Here is a 10,360-nt window from a genome sequence, read left to right as displayed (position 1 = left end):
TGCCTTGGCTGGCCTGGCGCCACCCGCTCCCTGGCCCCACCCTCCACCTGTATGGGCCTGTGGGCTGGAGGCAGCTCCTACATTGAGCATCTGCCCCCTGGTGGTCAGTGCATGTCATAGTGACCAGTGGTTCGGCCATTTGGTCAATTTGCATATTAGGGTTTTATTATACAGGATAATATATATATAAAATAAAACCCACAATGTAATCTTATCAAATTACTTTAAATAATGTTGTCTTTTAGTGAAATAAAAAAATTAAATATGTAGTTTTTATATTTTACTCAGTTTTACCATTTCTAGGACTCCCCCCCCCCCACACCCCGAAAGAGCCAGCTCTCCAACTGGGTCATTTCCTTGTTTCACTTTTGTGTTTGAAGACTAGTTTAACTGGACGTATAAGTCTTGGTTGACAGTTATTTTCCTTTCAGCCCTTTAAAGATGCCATTCATTGCCTCTGGCCTTCCTTGAAGGTCAGCAGTAATTCTTATGGGATCTCTCCTCTATGTAATGTGTCTTTTTCCCCCTGGACTCTTTGAAGATTTTCTCTTTACCATTGGTTTTCAGCAGTTTGATTATGGTATTACTGGATCCAGTTCTCTGTATTTATTCAGCTTAAGGTTTGCTGAATTTCTAGGACCTATAAGTTGATCTGTAAGTTTTTCACCAAATTTGGGGAAATTTATGATTATCCCATAAGTTGCTGAATCCTGTTTATTATTTTAATCTTTACTTCTCTAGTCTTCAGATTAGATAATATCTGTTGATCCTTCAAGTTCACAACCCTTGCTTCTGCTATTTCCAATATCTTTTAAGCCTATCCAGTGAATTCTTCATATTAGATACTTTTCAATAAAAGCATAATCCGGCCAGTGTGGTTCAGTGGTTGAGTGTCAACCTATGAAACAGGAGGTCATGGTTCAATTCCCAGTCAGGGCACATGCTTGATCCCCAATGGGGAGTGTGCAGGAGGCAATCAGTGATTCTCTCTCATCATTGGTGTTTCTATCTCTCTCATTGATGGGCTGCCTCCTGCATGCCCCCTATTGGGGATCGAGCCCACAATCGAGGCATGTGCCCTGACCGGGAATAGAACCATGATCTCATAATTCATAGATCAATGCTCAACCACTGAGCCACGCCAGCTTGACTCTACCTCTTTTTTCTTTAAATCCTTGAACATAATAGCAGCTTTAAATTTCTTGTCTGCTAATTCCAACATCTGGCTCATTTGGAGGTCACTTTCTATTAACTGATTTTTCTCTTGACTGTGAATCACATCGTCCTATATCTTTCACATCCAATTTTAACTGTATGTTGAATATTGTGGGTATTACAGCTTAGAGATGCTAGATTCTATTATCTTCCTTTGAGGAGTATTGATTTGTGTTCTAGCAGGCACTTAACACCTTGCTGACCAGTCATGAGATAACTCATGCCTGCACTTACATTAATTTAAGTAATTTTAAAACTCTACAGTGCTTTCAGACCTTCGAATTATTTAAATTAATGTAAGTGCAGATACAAGTTATCTCATGACCGGTCAGCAAGGTGTTAAGTTAGTGGTGGATCACTTTGGACTTGTGAGGCTTGGCTCTATGCTTTGTAAAAATGGTTCTATTTAGGTTTTGCCGTTAGATCTAAGGAAAATCCCTCCGTTCTGGGACTTGTTCTTTAGCCTTAATGCATGGCACTTCTGGAGTTTCAGTGGGAAGCCTAAAGTGTTGCTGAGCCCCTCTAACTTGGGTCTTGTACTCCAAGCTCTGCTTCCCTGAAGAGATAGCAGTTGAAATCTCTGCTCAACTCTTTCAGTTTCTAGATGCTTCTTTCCTCTGGACTCCTCCATGTATGCAAAATTCAAAACTGTTACCCAAGGATTTGAGGGAAATTTAATGTGGATTTTAGGGTTGCCTCATTTTGGCTCTCTCCCTTACAGGACTTTCCTCCTTCCTCTCCAGTCACAGCCCTGAACTCCACCATGTGATAACACCTCAGGTCAATAAGACTGGCCACCTCCTCGAATTATAACCCCCAGGCCCAGCAGACTGGAAAGCCCCATCCACCCTCTGAGTCCTTGAATCCCCGCCAGTCTCTGCCTGCTCTGGGCCACTCTCCAGTGCCTCCATAGAGGTTTCATGTAGTTGTTACCCGGTTTGTCATCATTTCCTTTGGAAAATTCAATTGTGTATAAAGTACTCCCTAACTTTAGTTTTAATGGTGGCTTTTTCAGGTCCAACTTAGGTTTTTAGAACTCTTGTAGTTTCAAGGGTTTTCATTCTGTGGGTTTAGCAGCCTAAAGAGTTAGTCTTTAAAGAAACTAGCTATAATTTTTTATTTTCTATTAGACTGAAAGATTCTAATGATGCAACCAAACCATTCATTGACACATAAATTAGAGAGATGATTGATGGATTTCTCATGTCTTCACATCTAAGGATTTGACAGCTTTACTTCAAGATTTAGGTTATACCTTGGCCAGTGTTGTTCATTCAGTGGTTAGGGTGTCAGCCCATGCACCAAAGGGTCCCGGGTTTGATTCCTGGTCAAGGGCATGTACCTGGGTCGCAGGTTCACTTCCTGTCGCCGGTAGGAGTGCGTGTGGGAGGCAACCAGTCCATGTATCTCTTTCACATCAATGATTCTCTCTTTTTCTCTCTCTCCCTCCCTCCCTCTTCTTCTACTCTCTCTGAAAAGCAATGGGAATATGAATGAATATATGTATATCCATCCATCCTCAGGTGAAGATTAATCTAACCTCAGGTTAACAAAACCCACTCATTTTATGAATGAAAAAATTACATACTGGCTTCTAAAAGTCCAGAGCTTCTATAAACATCAATTTATTTATTCCATTGATATCCCTGGGTGAAAACAGTGACTCCTTGTTATAACCCTAAGCACAAAATGCAAAAAATTAAGGTCTATTACCTGCCTGAGAATAAAATTCTTATTCCATATTCCTTCTTGCTTAATCATTAAACCAACATAACTTCTTTGGGAATGCTTCATGGGACTTTTATATTTTCATAAAATGCAATTTAGCTTGTTCATTATTTATACCTCAGGAGTCGCTCATTAATTTTATAGCTAAAATATGTCTAAAAGTATGAATCAGAAATGAAAATCCAGAATCAGCCTGGCAACTTCTAATTGCTACGCAGAGGGCAGAACAGAACAGATTCCACTCCTCTTTAATATCTGTCTTCTGAAATAATTTCCAGGTCGGTTGCCAACAGAGGCAGCCGAGTGCATGTGCCAGAGGCGGCTGTTTCTTCTTGAAGATAATTAAAGCAGCTTACACTGTCCATGTGGTATCTTGATGAATATGCAAACAATATTTGCATATGATCTACTGGTGTCCTGGGGACCATAGGATCACGTGCAGGCTGCCAGTCATCAGCAAACTGGCAACGTTCATCTGTGGACGTGGTCACTATTGTAGCTTAAGGGGAGGTCGCTATCCCACAAGCTGAGAAAGACATTCCACTCCTGGACTCTCATTTCAATCCTTAATCATTTTATCCTCATCAGTTCCTTTCATGCTAAATTCCAAAGGTGAGAGTCAATTTCAGTCCAAAGTTGATCGTTCAGAAGAGAAAGGGTATGAACCAAGTTCATGTGCCTAGAGCAGTGATGGCGAACCTGACACACGAACTCATTTTTTTGGTTGATTTTTCTTTGTTAAATGGCATTTAAATATATACAATAAATATCGAAAATATAAGTCTTTGTTTTACTATGGTTGCAAATATCAAAAAATTTCTATATGTGACACGGCACCAGAGTTAAGTTAGGGTTTTTCAAAATGCTGACACGCCGAGCTCAAAAGGTTCGCCATCACTGGCCTAGAGTGATACTTTTGGGGGAGGGTTAGGGTTAGTGAGATGTCTCACATATTCATTCAATAACTACTGAGTGCGGAAGACCAGCGAGGCGCTGTCCTGGGTGCTGGGAATACAGCAGCAAACCACACGGAAGGCCTGCCTCCTGGAACTGGCATTTAGTGGAGACCACAGTCCTGGAGGCTGCAAGTCAAAAGCCAAGGTGCCGGCGAGGCCAGGTTCGGGTGAGCTCTCTCAGGTTGCAGCCTGCTGACCTCTCCTTGCGCCCTCACAGGGGGGAAGGGTCAAAGGCACCTCAGGCCTCTTCTTATGCAGGTAAATCCTGTTCACGAGGGCCCCCCCCTCATGACCTCATCACCTCCCACAGGCCCCACTTTAGCACATAACAACCTTCACATTGGGCTTACATTTTAACATGTGCACTGGGGAGAACACACGCATCCAGTCCATGACAGCCTGTTTTCTTTCTGCTTCTTTCTGGTTAGGGTGCCAGGATCCCAACTTCCCTCCATCAGGCCCGTGGGCCTCTGGCCAACCCCCTGGGGGTCCCCGTGATGAACACTGGGTTACACTGCACACTGCACCATGTGAGAAACAAAACTCTTATTTGGAGCAGAAGCCACAGAAAATAAGCAAATTTCAAGTCATTATAGAATCTCAGGCAATTCCACCCCATCAACGCCTCCTCAATCTTCTCTTTCGGGGCATCATCTCTCCTGATACCCAGTAATTTCCATCACTTACTGCGTCCATTTCTGCCCGTCTTCTGGGATTCTCATTTTCCAAAGTAGAAAGGCCACACTGTCTGTCATGAGCCTGGGCAGTGCAGGGAGTGCTCCGCTGGGAGGTGACATGGGACAGGGACAGGGACAGGGAGGGGAAGGTGTCACCCCATTTTCTCCTGACCCTTGGCAGAAGGGAGTATGCAGAGGAGACAGGCCTGGGAAAGAGAAGAGGGCTCTAATAACTTCCTCCCTGGGCTCTCCTCTCTCCCCGTGGCCTGTGTTCTATCTGCCCTTCCCAGGCTGAGTGAATAGAGTAAAATATCCTAACAGTGCACATAGGATGCTGTTCAATGAGGCAGATTACACCTCCACTGGTCCCACAGCCACAGCGGGGCTCAGCAGTCACTCCACAGAACACCAGTCAAAAATCGCTGTGTGTGTGTGTGTGTGTGTGTGTGTGTGTGTGTGTGTGTACATGCCCATAAAAGTCCTCTTTTTGTGTCCTTTAACTTAGCTTTATCATTGCTTGAGTCAACCATGCCCCTCTTCCTGAGAGTTTGCCAGCTCTCCCGTGCAGGGACCTCCTCTTTTTGTGTCCTTTAACTTAGCTTTATCATTGCGTAAGTCAACCATGCCCCTCTTCCTAGCTGAGAGTTTGCCAGCTCTCCCGTGCAGGGACAATTTTCTATATAGTGTCTGCTAGAAAGCAAAGCACTCCACCAATTGTCATTATTTTATAACGTGTAGCATCTTCCTTTCTTTAGGGCAGTGGTTCTCAACCTTGGCTGCACATTAGAATCACCTGGGAATCTTTTTAAAATCCTGATCTCTGGGCCTCATCCTCCGGAAATTCTGTTTCTTTGTTACTAATGTTGTGGCCTCACCCCATAACAAAGAAACAGACTTTCCAGAGGATGAGGCCCAGAAATCAGGATTTTAAAAAGTTTCCCAGGTAAAATCCTGATTTCTGGGCCTCATCCTCCGGAAATTCTGTTTCTTTGTTACTAATGTTGTGGCCTCACCCCATAACAAAGAAACAGACTTTCCAGAGGATGAGGCCCAGAAATCAAGATTTTAAAAAGATTCCCAGGTGATTCTAATGTGCAGCCAAGGTTGAGAACCACTGCTTTAGGGTTTCTCATTGTTCCTAAAAGCCCTCAAGTAATCGGTAGGGTTCTCCCAGCTCTCCAGAGGAAGCTACAAGGTGAACCTCAAGGGCACCCAGGCAACGTGACAACCTCCCCTGACTTCACCAGCACTGCACAGCCCACCTGCCCACCGATTATTCTCGGCCCTTTTCCTTTCCTTCGAGATTTTCCATGGATTTCCTGGAAGAGTCTGCTCTACAGTTTGAATATCAGAAATGCATGATGGGTGCCACAGTTCATTCTAATCCCCTTCTCGTCTATTTCTCATGGCAGACCTTGGATATTCTTGACGCTAAGATCTTTCTGTTGCCAATACATACAATAGAAATACAGAGCAGAGCAGGCCCACCTGGTTTCAAAGTGGCTCACGTTTTGGTAACCTTCATGGACCGTTCCTGTGGCTTTTTGCTGCCTGCCCGGCCGTCACTATTTCCCATTTGATGCATATTTAAAACTAAGTGAATGCGCTTTAGTTTCGCTGTTGTCATTTCCAGTAGAAGGAAGCCAGATTTGGGAACCACAAGCTGAATACAGATTGCTTAACCCTGGGCAGCTCTGGGAGCATCTCAGTATTGGTGCAAAGAATGAAGCGAAGCAGCCGTCCTCCTTCCAGGGCGAGAGGCTTTGGCACTGATCCTCTGTCGGGTAACATCCTTGCCGGCTCCATAAGCATTAGTCACAGAAGGGAGATAAAACAAAATACTCTACCGCACAGCACACCATCAGGAGTCACAGAGCCAGGATTTCAGTATACAGTTCGTCCGTGTGTTTAGCTGATAAAATATTTCTACAAGACCAGCTTTTATGCTACTTTGCCGACATTAATCTTTGTATCTATAGTTTAAGACAAAGAAAGGTCATAGCCAGAACCCAAGGTGGCTGAAAGCTTTAGAAAAGTATAGAAGAGTTTATATTTATGTACATAATAGACACACGCAGCCCAGCACTTCCTCTCACCGCCACAGGAGTTCCCATTTTGACAGCTGCCCCTCTCGGAGGGGACACACCACCAGCTGGCCCTGCAGGTTTTGTGCAAATGCTCTACCTGAAACGGCCCCCCTCCCCGGCCACTTCCTCTAAGTCACAGCTCAGCTGTCACTTCCTATATAGACGCCCCCAGCAGCCATTGCCACTGGGGTTGGGATTTACCCATTCACGTGCCACTCCCGCACAGGCAGCAAGCCCTGCCCATGGTTGGTGTGCCTCACTCGAGGAAGGAACTTACCGATGAACAAATAAATGAGCGAGTGAAAGAATGAATGAGACCCACATCACAGTTGCCAAACAGCTGACTGGGGGAAGATGAATTGATTGTGCCAGGTCCTGCCAACCACCTTCTCAACGGAAGAGCAGGTCGCCGGTCTCCGTGAGAACTGCCGTCCTAGGTGGAACAGCCACACTTGAGGACCCAAGAAGTAACCCCCTTCCTTCCTCATTGCTCACAAGTGGGCAATAGTGTTTTTAAAACTAACAATTTAAATCAGTTAACTGATAGCATTTCCCTTTAATACACCTTTAAGAAATAAAATACTGGGCCATATTTTACCAAACACTCAGGCAGGCTCTTGAAGCACCAATGAATTTCCTTGTGAATAAGTCCTCACCTGACATAAAAAATGGCGGACACGGGCCTCTGGCCAACCACTGAGCTGGGTGCCGTGGTTTCCACAGGGAGGAGCTAGAGATGGCCGAGGAAGACGGGTTTTCAGGTATAAAGGAAAGGGAGGGTTTAGTGGGTGCAGAGCTTCCGTTTGGAATGATAAACCTCTGGACATGGAAGGCAGTGATGGTCGCACAGCAATGTGAATGTACTTAATGCCACCGAACTGTACCCAAAAACTGGTTAAAATGGTACATTTTGTGCTGCGTAGTTTTATCACAGTAAAAAAAGTATAAAGAAGTTTAAAAATCACACCTCTCTAAACATATACACACATTTGTAAAATGTTCAGTACTCTTCTCTCTCAGCTGTAACTCTCTCTTTTAAACTCCAGTCATCTTAAAGTTGGCCTTAAACGAAATAATTAAATTCATATAAAACAACAGTAGTAACATCATGCAGAAGAGCTGATGTCGACCAGAGGACTTTCTTTTTTTTTTAAAATATATTTTATTGATTCTTTACAGAGAGGAAGGGTGAGGGATAGAGAGTCAGAAACACTGATGAGAGAGAAACATCAATCAGCTGCTTCCTGCACACCCCCTACTGGGGATGTGCCCGCAACCAAGGTACATGCCCTTGACCGGAATCGAACCTGGGACCCTTCAGTCCACAGGCCGACACTCTATCCACTGAGCCAAACAAGTCAGGGCAGACCAGAGAACTTTCAAGGTGTCCCCAGTCCTTGTGTTTTGTTGTTGTTGTTTAATAGGGAGGGAGCAAGAGAGAAACATCAATGATGAGAGAGAATCATTGATTGGCTGCCTCCTACTTGCCCCCTTCTGGGGATAGTTACAGCTGAGTGAGAGAAGAATACTGAACATACAGAATTTCACTTTTGCAAGATAAAAAAGTTCTGGAGATCTGTTTCACAACAATGTGAATATACGTAACACTACTGAACTGTACAGTTAAAAATTATTAAGGTGGTAAACTTTGTTTTTTAATCACAATTTTAAAACATACCCCAAATCACAGACTTAAGAGCTTATGAGGAGTTTTTTTAAACAGTTTGATCTTCTGTTCAGAAACTGAGAAGAAACAATAGACAGATCATACCTTGCTTTGAGTCAGGGGCTGCTTCTGTCTGTTGGAGGAAACTGTCTAGAATGAAAATCACCTACTGCCTGGCCAGCCTAACCTGGTGCACAGGGAACTCCCAAAGCCTGGGCCCTACAGGGGACTGAGCACAGCAGAGGGCAGTGCGGAGGCAGGAGCATGCCAACTCAAGGAGCAGACATTCCCGGTGACAATCCCTGCTGGGTCTGTGCCCGGCAGCTGCACCTTCTGGTCCCAGATCTTAAAGGTGCCATGTGGTCTTTGACAAGGGAGATTTGAGAATATGCAAGTCTAAAGGTTCCTATGTTCTCTGTCAAATAATAAGCCAAGTCCTCCGATTGGAACAGAGGCCCCGGGGTGGGGTAAGAAGTTGCAGGAGAGTTACCAAGTGCTGGAGCAGCCTTTAATTTTACTGTTATTAAAGGAGACAGTGGTGGAGTGCAGCATTCAGTCTCAGAGCGCCGGGGCCAGCGAACAGCCTCACCCCACTTGGTACCGCAAAGTCTGTTACCTGAATGCACACGCATGGCCCTTGCTTGGCTCCACACCACTTTTGCAATGTGTAAGCACATGAAACCAAAACTGCCCCCTCTGCTGGCCGCCCTGGGCATGGCAGCCTGGAGGTTTCACAGCTTCCATATCCAGCCCTGATCACCTTCCTCTCCTGGTGTCTACCTTTGGGGCCCATGGTTTGCACTGCTCTCGGTAGTTAGCGCTGGTGCCTGCCCGCTGAGCCTCCCTACTGCTTCATTGCTCTCAGGGCCCCGAGCCCTTGATGTTAGCCAGGTATTCGGATAATGTCCTTCAGGGACTTAGAAATGCAACCTTTCTTTGGAGTTAAGTTACAACTGTTTGGAAATAATTCTATTTTATATATCATATGAAGCCCTAATTCCTAGCTTAAGAAAATTCTGAAGTTATCTGGTTAACCCTAATTATTGCAGAAATTAACAAAATTTCTACCTGGCTTACAACTCCCAGTGCAGTGGTAATCAATGTGTTGTAGAATGACCAAATTTAAAATGGAAGAAACACAGAACTAACAAGTTGCGAATCTGAGGTGTGTGAGTGGTTTCTTATTTTAAAATACATATTATTTTAAATATATGATTTAAATATATTAAATATCAAAATAAACTAAAATATGTGTTCATTATTTGTGTTTATTTAGCAAATTGTTATATTCAGAATTTTTATAAATTCCTGCCATATTATTATTTACGTAAGTAGTTATTCTAAATCATTTTTTCTTATAGCCCTATGATGTTCAAAAACTGTTTTATCAATTTACAACTTACTTACATCTAGTCCAAACACTTCACTTCCACCCCCATGAGAAAAAGACAGACTCACTATGACAAACACAGCAGTGTGATTGCTAATGCAAACGCTGAGTCACCAGAACTGTCACCTGGAGCAGATCCGACTGGCACACAGGTCACATGGGGGCTTATACTTCTGGTAAGAGCACATGCAATTTTAAACCCCACCTGTCACACACGAAATTATAAAGAATAAAATGCATACTTCTAAAAAAAACAAAACAAGAAGCATTTCTTATGAGAAATTAAGTAAAAGAACGAAGTACATGGCTGTACCTACTATCCAAACTGCCCTGCCTTCACCCCGTGCACTTTCACCTGGCTCAGGGCAGGGTCATCACTAAATGTCTGGGTGCCCAGTTAAGTGGAGGACCTCACAGATGTCATCTAGTTTGGCCCTCACAAACAGATAAGAGGCTTAGAAACTTTCCTACAGCCCTGCTGGTGTGGCTCAGTGGTTGAGCATCGACCAAAGAACCAGGATGTTGCACTTCAATTCCCGGTCAGGGCACATGCCTGGCTTGTGGGCTCGATCCCCAGTGGGGGTGTGCAGGAGGCAGCCAATCAATGATTCTCTCTCATCATTGATGTTCTATCTCTTTCT

The sequence above is a fragment of the Myotis brandtii genome, unplaced genomic scaffold (genome assembly GCF_000412655.1).
Source record: "Myotis brandtii unplaced genomic scaffold, ASM41265v1 scaffold627, whole genome shotgun sequence".
Classification (NCBI taxonomy): Eukaryota; Metazoa; Chordata; class Mammalia; order Chiroptera; family Vespertilionidae; genus Myotis; species Myotis brandtii.
This window is presented reverse-complemented; position numbering follows the sequence as displayed.